At 34.7% G+C, this 17,057-nt stretch overlaps 1 protein-coding gene and 1 long non-coding RNA gene across 8 annotated transcripts in view; one reads left to right on the top strand and one right to left on the bottom strand.

Moving 5' to 3' along the window:
- LOC126726035 (uncharacterized) overlaps window positions 1–17,057 on the bottom strand; it is a 282,058-nt gene that overhangs the window by 145,607 nt on the left and 119,394 nt on the right. The gene's annotated exons all lie outside the window — the stretch shown is intronic.
- Window positions 11,620–13,047, top strand: LOC126726037 (uncharacterized). The gene is made up of 4 exons (XR_007655672.1): window positions 11,620–11,851; window positions 12,203–12,253; window positions 12,406–12,478; window positions 12,592–13,047. It is a non-coding gene; the product is annotated as an uncharacterized LOC126726037 (long non-coding RNA).

Genomic DNA, 17,057 nt, shown 5'->3' with positions numbered 1-17,057 from the left:
TTGCTTATGTGTTTGAAATAATTAAAAAAAATTGTTTGTTAATTTACAGATTTTCCATGGGAAAGGGGCACCTAACAACAGTAGATTCTATGGATTAAGGGTACTAAATTTGAGGCAAAGGTGGATACTGTCCAACTTGAAAGGGTATTGAGAAAGATATGGTATTTTTAGAAGTATCAAAGAATATGATTTTGGGTAAAATAGATTGATGAGCTAGTGCTAAGAGCCATTCTTTGGCTCCTGTAAATAGATTTAATTTGTAAGACTGTATGAGTTAGTGTTAGATTTGTAATCTCAAATATTTTGTAATTATTGTGAAATTTTGTTGTATTTCAAACCTGACTTTTTAAATATTCCCCCCGCCCCCCCCTCCCCCCCAAACATACATAGGTGCAGCATTTTAGAAAAGGTTGGTTCATGTGTATCATACACAGTGCATGTATGTCGGCTAATGCAATTTAATTAAGATGCTGATTCGGATTGGGTGTGCATGATACATATAATAAGTTCTTATTTAGAAAAGGTCAAGAAAATTGTCTTTTTGAGTCTCCAATATACATTTTCTTTATCTTTGCAAACAATTGAACTGTTGGATTAATTGCCACCTTAGGGTATCCGCTGAGCCGGAGGTTAGGCAAAGCGGAATTTTTTTTTTTGGCACAAAGTTGCCTGTGCATTATTCAGCAAGAATGAGGACCCTTTTATATTTGGTTTTGGATCCGGTTAATGTATGCTCTTAGGGTATACATTAGTCTTCTATCTTAGTTTTTTTTTTTTTTTTGAAAAAATTGCAAGTTGCAAGTTTGACTTTCTAATTCTTTTTTTTCTTTCTTTTTGAGAAACCAGGCCGGAAGTCTAGACTGAACTTTCTAATTTTTTTTCTTGCTAAAAGACAATGCTTCAAGGTATTTGTCAATATAATTATATTCACCATATAATCAGTTGCATTAATGGAAATTATATTTTTAGTTGCCCATTGAGATAGAAGACTTCAATACTTCATTATGTATTCCAATTAAAGTTGAATGATTGTAATGGGAAGAAAGAATGACAGTTACCAATATTTTTTTTTTTACATCAATAATTGGGGTGGAGAATTTAAACTATAGATGTCTTTACTAAAAGTATCAAAAGATGTCAATCAGTTAGGTTACAAAGATTATTTGCAGAAAGATGTCATATTTATACAATAGAAAATGTCTTCAACTGTAGAAAACTTGCATAAATTAAAAAAGCAACTTCAAATAATACACATGGAAGTTTAATCTAAAAACTTTATATTATTCTTCATGAAATATTATATAAAAATTATCGCACAAGTAAAAAGTTACAATAGTTATTATATATATATTTGCATCCCCTAATAACGTACATGCAGCAACAAAGCCGCATAAACTTGAGTGGGTGTTATTTCACGGTTGCATCCCAAGTTCATTAAAACGAAGTTGTTTTATTACTGTTAGAAATACTGAATGCAATAGTATTGTATTTCTCAAATCAAAGAATATACATCAGTGCCTTTATATAGGAGGCATATGTGTGCGGTACAAGTAACCTAGTTGGGCCTAAAACCCATAACATAATATACGGTAACAGCCCCCCTCAAACTCAAGGTGGATGTGAGACCAACTTGAGGTTGTCAACTAAATCACGAGTGCGTCCCTTAGGAAGTGACTTGGTGAAGATATCTGCAAGTTGATCTTTGGAGGAGATGGAGAAAAGCTGGAGAGCACCATGGACAAGATGATAACGGATAAAATGACAATCAATCTCGATGTGTTTAGTCCGTTCATGGAAGACATCATTGTGAGCAATATGAATGGCACTCTGGTTGTCACAATAAAGGGGAGTAGCAGAGGATGTGGACACACCTAAATCCTTAAGAAGCCATCGTAGCCAAAGGAGCTCAGATGTGGTATCAGCAAGGGCACGATATTCTGCTTCAGTACTGGAGCGGGCCACAAAAGTTTGTTTCTTACTTCGCCAAGAAATCAAAGAAGAACTGCAAGGAGAAAGCAATAACCTGTAGTGGACCTGCGATCAGTGGGATCTCCTGCCCAATCAGCATCAGAGAATGCACGGAGTACAAGAGGAGACTGAGCTGAGTAGAAAAGGTCATGGAAGAGGGTGCCCTTCAGGTATCGAAGAATACGCAGAACAGCAGCATAGTGAGTTGATCGTGGAGCAGACAGATACTGGCTCACCTGATGAACAACATAGGAGATGTCTGGACGAGTAACTGTGAGATAAACTAAGCTACCAACCAATCGTCTGTAAAGAGAGAGATTAGACAATGGTTTCCCCCCTGAGGGAGTCAGATGCGCATTAAACTCAACTGGAGTGTCAACAGTCTTGCTATCAGTGAGTCTTACTCAAGACAAGAGTTCAGAAGCATACTTGGCTTGAGTAATATAAAGTCCATCTGTAGAATGAGTGATTTCAAGACCCAAGAAGTAGCTGAGATGTCCAAGATCTTTCATCTCAAATTGCTGACTGAGAAAATCCTTGAGTTCTTGAATGCCACTGAGGTCATCACCAGTTATGATCATATCATCCACGTACAAGAGAAGTAAAATAGTGTCTCTGTCAGTGCGACGAAGAAATAAGGCAGAATCATAATGACTGGCCATGTAACCCAAACGAGATATGGTAGAGCTGAATTTGGTGAACCAAACCCGTGGAGCTTGTTTAAGGCCATAAAGTGCACGGCGAAGGTAACAAACCTTGTTTGAGTCAACAAAGAGACCAGGAGGAGGTTGCATATAAACTTCTTCACTTAAATCCCCATTAAGGAATGCATTTTTGACATCCATCTGAACAAGATCCCATTTACTGGCAGCAGCAACAGCTAAGAGAGCACGGACAGATGAGATACGAGCAACCGGAGCAAAGGTCTCTTCATAATCAATCCCATACTCTTGTGTAAAACCTTTTGCAACAAGACGAGCTTTGTAGCACTCAATGGACCCATCAGAGCGAGTCTTAATCTTGTAGATCCACTTACAACCAACCACAGATTTCCCGGGGGGGAGTGTCACCAAGTCCCAAGTATGGTTTTTAGATAATGCATCAAGTTTCTCTTTCATTGCAATCTGCCACAAAGGGTCAGTGGAAGCCTCACGATAGGTGTGAGGCTCGTGTAGTGTAGTAAGAGCAATGTAACAATGATAGTCAAGTAAATGTGCAGGAATAGATCTTACCCGAGTTGAGTGACGAGGTGGAATGTCTTGTGCAAGATCTTTAGGCGGAGCAGGAGCAGGGGACCCAAGCTCAAGGTTGGGGTTGGGTAGCTCGTCTTCAACCTGTTCATCTTCCACCTGTTCATTAAAGGGTGAACTAGGAAAGGGATCAGTGATATTTAGTGGTTGGACAGAGAAGTCTACAAGAGAATCAGGAGCAACCACAGGAGGATCAGGAGCAGCTATAGAAGGAACATGTGCCTCATCTGGAAAAAGATCTAAAACAGAGGAGGAAGATAGGGAGGCACGGAAGTGAGAGAGCTCGACAAAGAGGCGATGTTCCCAAAAGACAACATTACGGGAAATACGAAGACAATGAGAGACAGGATCATAACACCGATACCCTTTTTGAGTTTCGTCATAGCCAAGAAAACAACAAAGCCTTGACCGAGGCTCAAGTTTGTTATGCTCATGTGGCTGAAGAAGAACGAAACAAGCAGAACCGAATGAGCGAAGGTGGTGATAGTCTAGAGGTGACCCAAAAAGGCGCTCATATGGAGTTTGATTTTGGATAACAGGACTTGGAATGTGATTAATAGTATGAACAGCATGAAGAGCAGCTTCACCCCAAAAAGGAGCAGGAACTTTGGCAGAGAGAAGGAGAGCACGAATAGTGTCAAGAATATGACGAAGTTTTCGTTCGGCTCTACCATTTTGCTGAGAAGTACCTGGACAAGTTAGTTGATGAACAGTGCCATAGGAATGCAAAACAATTTGGAAAGCATATTGAGTGTACTCAAGAGCATTATCAAATCGAAAAATTTTGATGCGTTTGGAAAACTGAGTTTCAACCATTTTTGCAAAATTAGAATATACTTGCAATAATTCAGAACGATGTTTTATATTAAAAATCCAGTTATAGCGAGAGTAATCATCAACAAAGACAACAAAATATCGAGACCCACCAATACTAGAGACAGAGGAAGGCCCCCAAACATCAGAATGAATAAGGTCAAAGATATCAGTTGATATTGATTCACTAGTATTGAAAGGCAAAGCTGGTTGTTTTCCTAACTGACATGAGACACAATCAAAATTTTCGGTAGACACTAAACCTAACAAACCTCTAGAAGCCAATTATTGTACCCGAGAGGAAGATGCGTGACCAAATCGAGCATGCCAAAGTGCAAGGGAAGGAACAGAAGAAACTACAGTAGCTGCAGCAACAGAAACAGGAGCAACAAGTGGAAGACGAAAGTTGTCCACGGTAAACATACGCCCAACTCTGAGACCGACCCCAAGCTCCTGTCCCATCCTTGGATCCTGCACAATACACCCAGAATAATAAAAAATAATGCGATAACCCAACTCAGCTAATTGTCCCACAGAAAATAAATTGTAAGAAAGGTCAGGAACATTAAAGACTCCAGGAACCGAGAGGTTAGAGGTTGAAACAGAGCCTATATTATGACCAGACATTGTGGAACCATTTGCTGTGCGAATATTATGAGGGTGTGGTGCAGGTTTAAGTTCAGAAAATAAAGACGAATGAGGTGTCATGTGATTGCAACAAGAAGAATCCATAAGCCAAGAGGTAAGAGACATACCAGATAAAGCTGAGAGAGAAGAGGAATAAGATGCATTACCAACCATACGAATGACATTAGCGATAATGTTTATAAGGTCATCTCTAGAAATGGTGAAAGTGGATCCAGAAGACTGAGATTGTGCAAAGACGGGAGCCATTGGTTGGTCACTTTCAGTGTTAGCAACAGTAGCAGCAAAAATTGAAACAGCTGATTTGTTGCGATGATAGCAAGTCCCAATACTGTGGCCAAATCGTTTACATAAATTGCAAAAACGATTGCTGGATTGTCGACGACGATTGTTGCAAAAGGAAGAAGACTTGTCCTTATTCTTCATTTAGAAGCAAAATATGCAAAAATGGACTGCAAAAATGAAATCTACGCGAAAAACTAGGTAAGGAGCACCTGGAATGCAAAAGTCAACTCTGGCCAAAAAGTCAACCCTCAGTCAAAGTCAACGGACAGTCAACGACAAGTCAACGCTGACGTGGTGGGTGACGTCAGCAGATGTGGACGATGATGTCAGCAGGTGACGTGGCAGTGATGACGTCACTTAGGGCTGACGTCAGCAAGTGCAGATCTGGCGCGTACAGGCACGTGAAGAAGGATGTCAGCACATGACGGCGCGTGTAGAAGGCTATCGGCGCGTGGAGGAGCGTGGAACGCGTGAGCTTTGGCACAGAATCTTTAGGTAGTGCGTGACGGCGCGTGTGAGCTCTGATGGTGGTCAGGTTCCGTGAGGTGGTAGATCGGCAAAGGATGATCTTAGTGGTACCTGCAAAAACACAATCGGGGCAAGGATCACGGCGGTGACGGTATGGCAGTGGTCTCGAGACTCTGAACGACGACAACTGTAGGTCCGGAACCAGAGACGATGACTGAAATGCGTCAGAGGTTTAACGGCGAATGGCTACAGCAGCAGTTGTAACAGCGGAAGCAATTGTGAGTCTGGAATAACACCAATGAGAGACAAGACTGCAAAGAAAAAGTCAGAGCGATGGCTCTGATACCATGTTAGAAATACTGAATGCAATAGTATTGTATTTCTCAAATCAAAGAATATACATCAGTGCCTTTATATAGAAGGCATATGTGTGCGGTACAAGTAACCTAGTTGGGCCTAAAGCCCATAACATAATATACGTTAACAATTACCAAATTGAAGTAATGTGAAAATAGTAACACTAGTGATCCAACAGTAGCTAGTCTACGAAGGCAACTAGCAATTTAACGACGAGATTGCTGTGATAGGGAGAGAGAGCAAAGAGTAGAGAAGATGAAGTTTGAAGAAAGAATTGAGAATGAATAAATAAATAAAATAAAATAATGCATGCTCATCTAAAATAACATCAATCTATTTTTAAATGTTATTGCAGTAACATATAAAGTTTGCTACAGTAATACATAACCCAATGGAGGTGTTTTTTTAGCTACAATAATAACATCTAAAGATTCTAAACTGCATTTAGATGATCAACTGAGTTACCAAATGAGAATTTTATTGACAAAAACCGATTTTTCATTTTTCATTTTTTTAATTAAAAAGTAAAAACAAATATCAAAAGCAAATCAGCAAAATATAATTAATAGATAAATGATAAATCATATATATATATATTAAAAATCTGAGTCTTACGAGTGTCTCACCAAAGTGCTAGAGGTCTCACTCCTACAACACGCTCCAAGCTTCCAAGGGGTGACAATTGGAATCATATGTCCGTATATGTTGTGGAGCCCACCAGCAATGGTGGGTTTGGAACTTTGGAGTCTGCCACTTCTTTAGAGCAATGCTAAAATACAAAAGAAGTTTACAATTTTTGTTACAATCGACACGTGGCATATTGTGAAGGGTACAGATCAAATGATAGGTTCGCGTCTTCCCATTTCCAATTTGACACGTGTCAAATTGTGACAAAATTTATGTATTTTTCGTGTCTTGCATTTTCTTCTTCTTACAATATATGGCTTGATATGGCACTTTTGATCTCTCTCAGCGACACGAAATCAAACGAATAGAGTACGAAAATTTCTCCAAATTGTCCCAAGAGCCAAACTTCCACGTACACACATAAACAAATAATTTATTTTTTGCTGAATAATTGTAGTTAGTCTAGTAGTATGAAAATTGGTCATATTTACCCCCCAAAAAAAAAAAAATTTGGTCATTGAATTTTTTATTGTAGCATCGTCATCATGTGAAAGATGCCAAATAACTTAATTCCTCTAAACTAATCTGTATCACAAATTGGTCTTGCAATCATCTTTTGAAGCAATAGATTCCGCAGGGAGAGAATTTTTTATTTTTTTTTTAGATGAGAGAAGTTAATTTATAGTAAATAACTATATGTATATGGATTAGGAGGATATATTATCTTGATTGTGCTTAGAGATAAGATTTTGATGACAAATAGAATTTTTTGTTAATTTATACCGTCTCACTCAAAACCCTGGACCTGGAGAAGCAATACCATTTTCGTGTAAGTTAAAAAACATGACCAGAGTACAATACTGTCAATACAACTACAGGCTATAAGCTACAGGCTACAGGCTACAGGCTAGAACACTACTTTTGTTATAGGACACGTGGTCTCTCACCTCTGGTTGGTCAAATACGTAAGCCTCCATTTGCAACAGATAGACCAATGTATTATTTTAAGTGATTGTGAAAATCATGCCAGAAAGGATTTTTTTTATTTTTAAAAGAAGCCAATATATACATGACCTAGAAAATCATCAAATTTGTTAGAATAATTTTAAATTTGTTATTTCCCTTTGCTATCTAGAATCTGTGGCTAAATAGGAATGGAGCGGTGTTTCGAAATCTGTCCCCAAACCGTGAGTTGCATAAGGTGGTCATGCATGCAGCAAACGAGAATTTATATTTTAGACTGTGCTGGTAGGGACAAAAAGAAAAAGCTGCTGAAGGTGATAAAGGTTAGTTGGTCCAAGCCTAATATAGGATGGTTTAAGCAAAATACTGACAGATCCTCTCTTACCAACCCGAGTCTTGCGAAGGGGGATTGTGATTAACTAATGCTAAAATTGTGATTAATCGGATTTCTGAAACCTTTAATTGTAACTTACACCATGCTCCTCTCATTATGGATTCCAAGACCTTCATCAGTCGGATTTCTCAGGTGAAGATGAATCATTGCTTCTGGGAGGCCAATAAATGTGCCAATGCCTTAGCCATCAGAAACTTGGAGACAAACCAAGATTTTGTTGTTTTTGATAGTCCTCCTGTAGACATTTCTATGTTGTTATTTTGTGATATTATTGGCATGTATTATGAGAGATTAGCTCTGCCCTCAAACCTCTATTCCAGGTCTTTAGCTCTTAATGAATTTTCCTTTTTACCAAAATAAATAAATAAATAAACTTGTATTTTATATCTTGAAAGAGAAATCTCATGATTCTAGTCTTTTAGATAATAAATAAAGGGTAAAATACTATTTTAGTTCTTAATATTAAAAGTTTTTTTTCGTCCCTAAATTTTAAAAAAAAATTTTTTATCTCTAAACTTTGTAAAGAGTTTTTTAAATAGTATAGAGATAAAAATAAGGATGTAAAAAGAACTTTTTCAATAGTTTAAGGATGAAAAATACACTTCCGATAAAATTTAAGGACATAAATAAAACATTTTCAATAGTTTAAAGATGAAATATTAACTTTTTAATAGTTTAAAGACAAAAAATGAATTTCTTAAAGTTTAGGGATAAAAATCAAACTTTTAGTAAAGTTTAGGAACCAAAATTGTATTTTACTCTTAAATAAATTTGTTGTTCACTTTGATGTATTTGCATCTGGGCCATGCCAATGGTTGGTTCCTAAAAGTGTATATATATATATATATATATATATATATATATATATATATATATATATATATATATTTATATATTTATAAAGTGCATGGGGACGTTAATTTACATGTTCAGGTTGTCATGGCCATATTCCAATAAAAACAAAATTAATCATACTTAAAATTTTATAACTTACTAAGTTACTGTACATGTCTAATATATTATAACTCCTTTTTTTTAGAGAATAACAACAAAAAGAAATAACAAAAACAAAATGATTGGCTTTTAATTTTCAGAAAATGATTGGCTTTTAAGTAAGATCAGTTCATTTGAAAAGAAATACAGTATGAAATAGACGTCTTTTCATAAATTTTTTTTTTGGTTAATGTCTTTTCATAAATTACAATAAAATTTGATTAAGCAGAAAGTTTATTTATTTTTCTTTTTTTTAGAGCTTAGAGAAAGTTTATTTCAAACTTTAACATTAATCTTTATTAAACCATTGCCAATTAGTTAGTGTACGTGATGCGTCTTCTCAAAAACTTTATCAACCCTCTTTCACTCTTCCTCTTTCTGAGCTTCTAAAGTCTAGTCTAGTCTTATCAGACATTCAAGTTTCAAGATGATTGATTGTGTGGCAAAAGTAGCCCGCTCAATTCTTTTGTTTTTGATAGTAAGGGGAGGGTACTCAAGAATTTATAAGCACATGGTTAAGCTTATACTTAATTCATGTTAGACACTGGGATCATAACATACCACAACGCTCTGAAGTTGACGTCTACGACGGCTCATTTAGTGACACTGACCCGATGATAGCTCTTTCTCTTATGGTGGCTCCACTCATCTATCAATATTTTTAATCTAGCCTCTAGGTCGCCCCCTCCAAGATCCGACCACAAAGTCACAACTCATTTGATCTCATACTCAATGAGTTACGTTCAATTACTCGGAGTGGTGGTTAGCTCTAATACCAAATGTTAGGAAGGTAGAACTCACCCTTGAAACCCGGCTTGTAAGGGGAGGGTATCCAAAGGCTTATAAACACATGGTTAAACTTATACTTAATTCATGTGAGACGTTAGGATCATAAAATACCACTACGCTTCACAGTCAACACCACCATGACCAAAACACTACATCACAACAAACCCAGCCATCACAGCACCCACCACAATCAGCACCACCACAATCCTAACCAACAAAGCCAACTGCAAATCCAACAATCACCGTGACCCACTACCTCCATGGCTCCACCACAGATGCCGATGTCCACACAAAATTCGATGTCCACTGCTCCATGTCGAACCCTCCAATGGACCGAGATAGAGAAAGAAAATAATAAAACAAATAGTGGGGAGAGAGGATGAGAGGAGAGAAGAGAGAGAGAGAGAAAGGGAGGCTGAGATATGAGAGAAAAGATTGTGGGGAAAAAGAGACGTGGGTTCGCAGAGAGGAATAAAATATATTAAACTAATTTGGCAACCAGTTCCAGTGAGGATGTGAATGTACCAACTTACTGTAGCTAGGTTGCAAATTTTTTTAGATATAGCAACCTAACTAAAGCATGGTTTTATGATTTTGGTGGTTAAAATAGCAACTGGGGGATTTTTACACTCCCAATGCTAGTGCTCCAAACAATATACAATTTCTCCTCTTCTCCCTTTTGCTTCATTTTCTAGGTCTATTGTTACTTTTATCTTGCCTTTTAGATTCAAATAATTCAAAATTTAAAAATAAAATAACTAAAAAATTTGTTTGTTTTTCACTGTTCATGGAAAGGGGTGCCTAAAAACACTGGATTATAAGCGTTCCAAAATATATGGCAAACCAAAAATGGATATTGTCAAACTTGGAGGTGAGTAGCTCAAGTTCATTAAAACGAAGTTGTTTTATTAGATGAGGTCGTTTTTCTTCTAGACTACTATTGTTCTCTTAGTGTACGTTGTTACTTTTATGTTGCTTCTGTGTTTGAAATAATTAAAAAAAAAAAAAAAATTGTTTGTTTACAGATTGCCATGGGAAAGGGGCACCTAACAACAATAGATACTATGGATTAAGGGTTCCAAAATTTGAGGCGAAGGTGGATACTGTCCTACTTGAAAGGGTATTAAGAAAGATGTGGTATTTTTGAAAATATCAAAGAGTATGATTTTGGGTAAAATAGATTGATGAGCGAGTGCTAAGAGCCATTCTTTGACTCCTGTAAATAGATTTAATTTGTAAGACTGTATGGGTTAGTTTTAGATTTTGTAATCTCAAATATTTTGTAATTATTGTGAAATTTTGTTGTATATCAAACCTGACTTTTTAAATATACCCCCCCCCCAATACATAGGTGCAGCATTTTAGAAAAGGTTTGTTCATGTGTATGTATGTTGGCTGATGCAATTTAAGATGCTGATTCGGATTGGGTGTATGATACATAAAGTAAGTTCTTATTTAGAAAAGGTCAAGAAAATTGTCTTTTTGAGTCTCCAATATACATTTTCTTTGTCTTTGCAAACAATTGAACTGTTGGGTTAACTGCCACCTTGGGGTATCCGCTTAGAGCTGGAGGTTAGGCAAAGCGGAATGCACAAAGTTGCCCGTGCATTATTCAGCAAGAATGAGGACCCTTTCTATATCTGATTTTGAATTCGGTTAATGTATGCTTTTAGGTTATACATTAGTCATCCATCTTAGTACTTTTTTTTTTTTGAAAAAATTTCAAGTTGCAAGTTTGACTTTCTAATTCTTTTTTTTCCCCTTTCTTTTCGAGAAACCAAACTGGAAGTCTAGACTGAGCTTTCTAATTCTTTTCTTGGTAAAAGACAATGCTTCAAGGTATTTTTCAATATAATCTATATATATATATAAAACTGAAACTTCTGCTAGCACCACAATTTTCCACGTCAGCATCATTTAAAAAAAAAAATACAAAAATTCTGATTTTTTTTTTCTCTAAAAGCCGATAATCACTTAAAAAAAAAAAAAAAAAATTCCAAATTCCCATTACAAAACCGATACCGATACTTCTTCAAAAGAATCAAAACCTAAACCTAAAACTGACGCTTCTTCAAAATCTCTCCTCTTCTCACACGCAGCATCACCTTCCCCTAAACCTAAAACTCACCCTTTTCTTCCCCCAAAATCAAAACCCAAAACTCAGATTCTCCCACCACCGCCGCCGCCTCCACGGATTGCCGCCACCACGGGTCACCGCCACTGCATCTTTTGGTTTTCCTCTCCCTATTATGCAACTCATTCTCTACATTGAAAATCAAAATCCATACCGAATGCCTAGGTACGCTTGCTTTCCTCTTTCTCTTTTCTCTGATTTTAAGTTTTTCAATTGAAATCAATCAGAGTAAAGGCAGCCTACTTAATGATGAAAACAGAGGAAATATTTCTCTTTTTTTTTTTTTTTTTAAATTTGGAAATATGATTTAGGTTTTGGTATTGTAGTCTGATTGGTTTTGATTTAGGAAGAACAGATGCTTGATATTGATAGGTTTTGGTATTGTAGTATTGTTCGTTACATATTTACATGTCCAAAGCTGAATACAAGAAAATCCTGTGGGTTTATATTTAAAATACAATATGATTTCAATAATTCAAAACCTAACCCAAGCTAATTCTTGCGTTATTGCAACAGAGACTAGCTTTGGAACTGATAAACCTTCTATTGGAATTTCAAAAAGTGGAGGTATGTCAAATTTTGATTACCATATGTTAAATTGTTTTTTTTATCTCATAATATATCTTATAGTTTGCGCATGCTATACGTGTTTATGAAAAAATTGATGAACTTGCAGTTGCTGACAAATTAATGTAAACTGTTATTTTGTTTGGTTGAAGGGAATTAATAAATCTCATAATGAGTATTGGGCGATCTCAATCTAACCTTCTATTGGAATTTCAAAAAGTGGAGGTATGTTAAATTTTGATTACCATATGTTAAATTGTTTTTTTACCTCATAATATCTCTTATGAACTTGCAGTTGCAGACAAATTAATATAAACTGTTATTTTGTTTGGTTGAAGGGAATTAATAAATCTCATAATGAGTATTGGGCGATCTCAATCTCATGATTTAAGTATAGGTGAGATCTTCATTTCCTTGATTAACATTTACTTCTCACACAAGTCCAAAGTATACCAGTTGTCAAGGATAAACTTTCTAAGTGCTTTCCATCCATCATGGGTCAATCTAACTTCAGTAAAGATTATCATAATAGTGTTATGGTGAGACTATCTGGGAAGGGTTGAGTTGTGATATTAATTTGTAATATAATGTTGTAGCACTATTGCAAGATGGATTGGGTCACATCACAAATGGTTTCAGAAATTTATCCAAAAAATTGAATGATGCTGTCCAATGGTGTGCACAATGCTATACAATATATACAATGTAGCAGCAGATAAAGTTGATTGTGATAGTACAAGGCCACAAGCTGAAGATGTCTACTTGGCAAAGAATAAAAGGTTGAAGGAAAGGGACACAGGTAAACATTTGGATGTCATTGTGACAAATTGATAACGTTTTGGAAAATTAGAATTTCCTAAGCTGCTTTCATACCATGGTCATTTTTTAACTTTAGCCATACTATACCATATTTGGAATTGACGTTGCTATTGTGGTAATTTTTGTCATATGCAGTGAAGAAACGTATATTTAAAGAAAAAAATAAAAAGAATTTGTGAGTTTGTTTAACAGGTTGTGAAATTAAGGACAATTATAAAAAACCTCTTCAAGTCATTTGTCAATTTGAAATGTACTTGATAATGAAAGATTGGCATAACATTGTGGCTTAGAAAATATGCTTTCTGAAACTATTTTTGCTATGTCGACATTTGACATTAACAAATCTGTGGTTGGCTCTTTCAGGGGGGCAAAGCTCTCCATGGCCTGAGCTCTAAGAGAAAGCAGATGTTGGAAGATGTAAGCCTACTCAAGAATTTAAAGATAAATGAAACTGAGTCAGGTACATTGACTTGACATGTGACTTAAAATTCATCTGTATATATTAGCTTTATACCATTTGATACTCTTGCTGGAAGTCATCAACTATATGTAATATTTCTCCTTTCCTCCAAAGACATGGAAACCAGGTGGTCCCTATTGGATTTGGGTTGGATATTTCTGCTTAGATGAAAGCATTATCTCTCCCTTGAATCTCAATGGCTACCCGCATGATTTCACCTTTGCTTAATTTGTCTCATGTTGGAATTTCTTTCTATCCTATTCTTTTGTTATGTTCAGAATTGATTTTCTTTTGAGTATTTGGGTTAATCTCCATATTTATATTAATATTGTTTTCGTGGGTTTGGTTTTGATTTAGGAAGAACAGATGCTTGACATTGATTTGTAAAACCTTTGCTTTTTTTAATTAGGGTTATTTTAGGTAGGGTATCGATGGTTGTTTTTCTTTGATTTTTTAAATTCCTCAGTTTAAATTATTTAACAAATTTACCATCTTTGGCTCATATATTTGTTTCACGTTGACCTTTAGTTCTTTGCAGTTCAATTTTCAGTTGCTTATTTTGAATTCTCATATATTATATTTGTTCCTTCCCCTAAGCCTAGGTACGCTTGCTTTCCTAGATATTTACTCCTTCCAGGTACAACATTAATTGGTTTCATAGTATTGTTCGTTACATATTTACATATCCAAAGCTGAATACAAGAAAATCCTGTGGGTTTGTAATACTTATTAAACCAAATATAAGAGTACATTATGATTATTGTAATATATTACTTCATAATATTTGTATTTATCTCATTTTTAATATTACTTTATAATATTACATGTTTCATCTTATATTAGAGCCAATTTAGCTTTCAATAATTGAAATTTGAGAAATGTTTAAACCTTAATATGTTAACGTTTGATTTAAAACAATCCCGTGCATCGCACGGGTTAGCGACTAGTTATACTAAATCATATTCACCATAAAATCAATTGAATTAATGGAAATTTTTTTTAGTCGCCCATTGAGACAGGAGACTTTAATGTATTCCAATTAAAGTTGAATGATTGTAATGGGAAAGAAGAAAGACAATTTTTTTTTTTTAACATAAATAATTGGGGTGGGGAATTTAAACTGTAGATGTCTTTACTAAAAGCATAAAACAATGTCAATCAGTTAGATTACAAAGATTATTTGTAGAAAGATGTCATATTTATACAATAAAAAATGTCTTCAACTGAAGAAAACTTGCATAAATTAAAAAAGCAACTTCAAATAATACACATGGAAGTTTAATCTACAAACTTTATATTATACTTATACTTCATGAAATATTATATAAAAAATATTGCACAAGTAAAAAGTTACAATAGTTATTATATATATAAATATATATATATATATATATATATATATATATATATATATATATATATATATATATATAAATTTGCATCCCCTAATAACTTACATGCAGCAAAACAAAGCCGCATAAACTTGAGTGGGTGTTATTTCACAGTTGCATCCCACGAATTTTTTTTTTTTTTTTTTAAGTATATATAAAACGCTAAAATATATTAAAATGATTTTGAAAAATTGCATCCAATAAAATAAATAAATAATATTTATGGGGGTCAATCATGAGGACCTTTTTGAAAGAATAAACTTTATTGACGAAACGGAACATTAGAGAGACTTAATTATTTAGTTTTTTGAATTATGAATTTCTTAATTTACATCATATTGATTTAATTATTCACAAGTATAGTTAAGTTCTTCATTAATTCGTATAAAATTTATGTTAGGGTGTTAATTTAATAGAAATATGAGATGATATTGTTGGAACTTGAAAGACTTGAATGGATATCTTTCAAGGGAAAACCAATATAAAAAAGCAAACACTATTTGCCCAAGAACTTCTTAATCATGGTATTGAGCAATACTTTTCAAACTTCAAAGCAAAATGGTGTTGAAGTTGACTTGGAAAAATTCCCCCCACTTCATAAGCTATAAATCAAAATTTTAGATTTCCAACCAAGTGATCAAAAGTGGCATAAATTACAAAAAGGTTCTTGTCAATATTGTATCCACAACAATCTACAAAAGAAAATTTTGTAAGTTTTCACATAAATGAATGGTGCTTGGTTTATAGTATAAATATTCATATCAGTTTGTGCAAAAAATTCTGTCTCTATACCAAAATCTAATTTATTTGTTTTATATTATCACTTTAACAATACTCCCCTATATTCTATTCTTTATTTTACACTCCATCATAATAAAATAATCTATGTTTTTACACTACCAACAATAGCACCAAAAAAAAAAAAAAAAGGGCCACAACGCCACAACTACCACAACTCCACCATAACCCTAGCCTGCCAACACCACAGATTTGCATTGGATCGCCAAGTCCAAGCCCACCCGAAACTAGATTTGCACCAGACCGTCGCGAACAACAGTAGCATCGCAAAAATCCAAAATAAAAATAATAAAAACCAAAATCCACCCACGTCGTCAACTTGATCCACCGAATCTATATTGGATTGTTGCTCTAAAAACCAAATTGAAGCAATGCGAAAATAGTAACACTAGTGATCCAACGGCAACTAGTCTACAAAGGCAACAATAGCAGTTTAACGGCGAGATTGCAGTGATGGGGAGAGAGAACAAAGAGCACAGAGGATGAAGATTAAGAAAGAATTGAGAATAAATAAATAAATAAGATAAAATAATGCATGTTCATCTAAAATAGCATTTATTTTTAAATGTTACTGCAGTAGCATGTAAAGTTTGCTACAGTAATACATAACCTAATGAAGGTGTTTTTTTTTAGCTACAATAACATCTAAACTGCATTACCAAATGAGAATGTTCTTGACAAAAACCGATTTTTCATTTTTCATTTTTCATTTTTTTATATTAAAAAGTAAAAAAAAAAAAATATCAAAAGCAAATTAGCAAAATATAATGGATAGATAAATGATAAATCATATATATATATATATATATATATTAAAAACTCCGAGCTTCCAAGGGGTGATAATTGGAATCATATGTCCCTGAATGTTGTGGACCCACCAGCAATGGTGGGTGAGGAACTTTGGAGTCTGCCACTTCTTTAGAGGCAGAGCAATGCTAAAATACAAAAAAAGTTTACAATTTTTGCTACAATTTTTTTTTTTTATACAAATGTTACAATTCGACACGTGGCATATTGGGAAGGGTATCACATCTTCCCATTCAAAATTTGACACGTGTCAAATTTGGCAAAAGTTATGTATTTTTCGTATCTTGCATTTTCTCCTTGATCTGCCACTTTTGGTCTCTCTCTCAGCGACACGAAATCAGACATAGAGTACGAAAATACTATTTCTCCAAATTGTCCCAGGAGCCAAACTTCCACGTACACACATAAACAAATAATTTATTTTTTTGCTGAATAATTGTAGTTTTTTTTTTTTTTTTTTTTTTTTGATAATCTGCAATTTTATTCAAAAAGAAAGAATTAGGAAGCAAGAGGACAATCTGCCATACAA

This window comes from Quercus robur, chromosome 5 (genome assembly GCF_932294415.1).
Source record: "Quercus robur chromosome 5, dhQueRobu3.1, whole genome shotgun sequence".
NCBI lineage: Eukaryota > Viridiplantae > Streptophyta > Magnoliopsida > Fagales > Fagaceae > Quercus > Quercus robur.
Note: the sequence above shows the minus strand (reverse complement) of the source record. Positions and strands in the feature narration are given on the sequence as shown.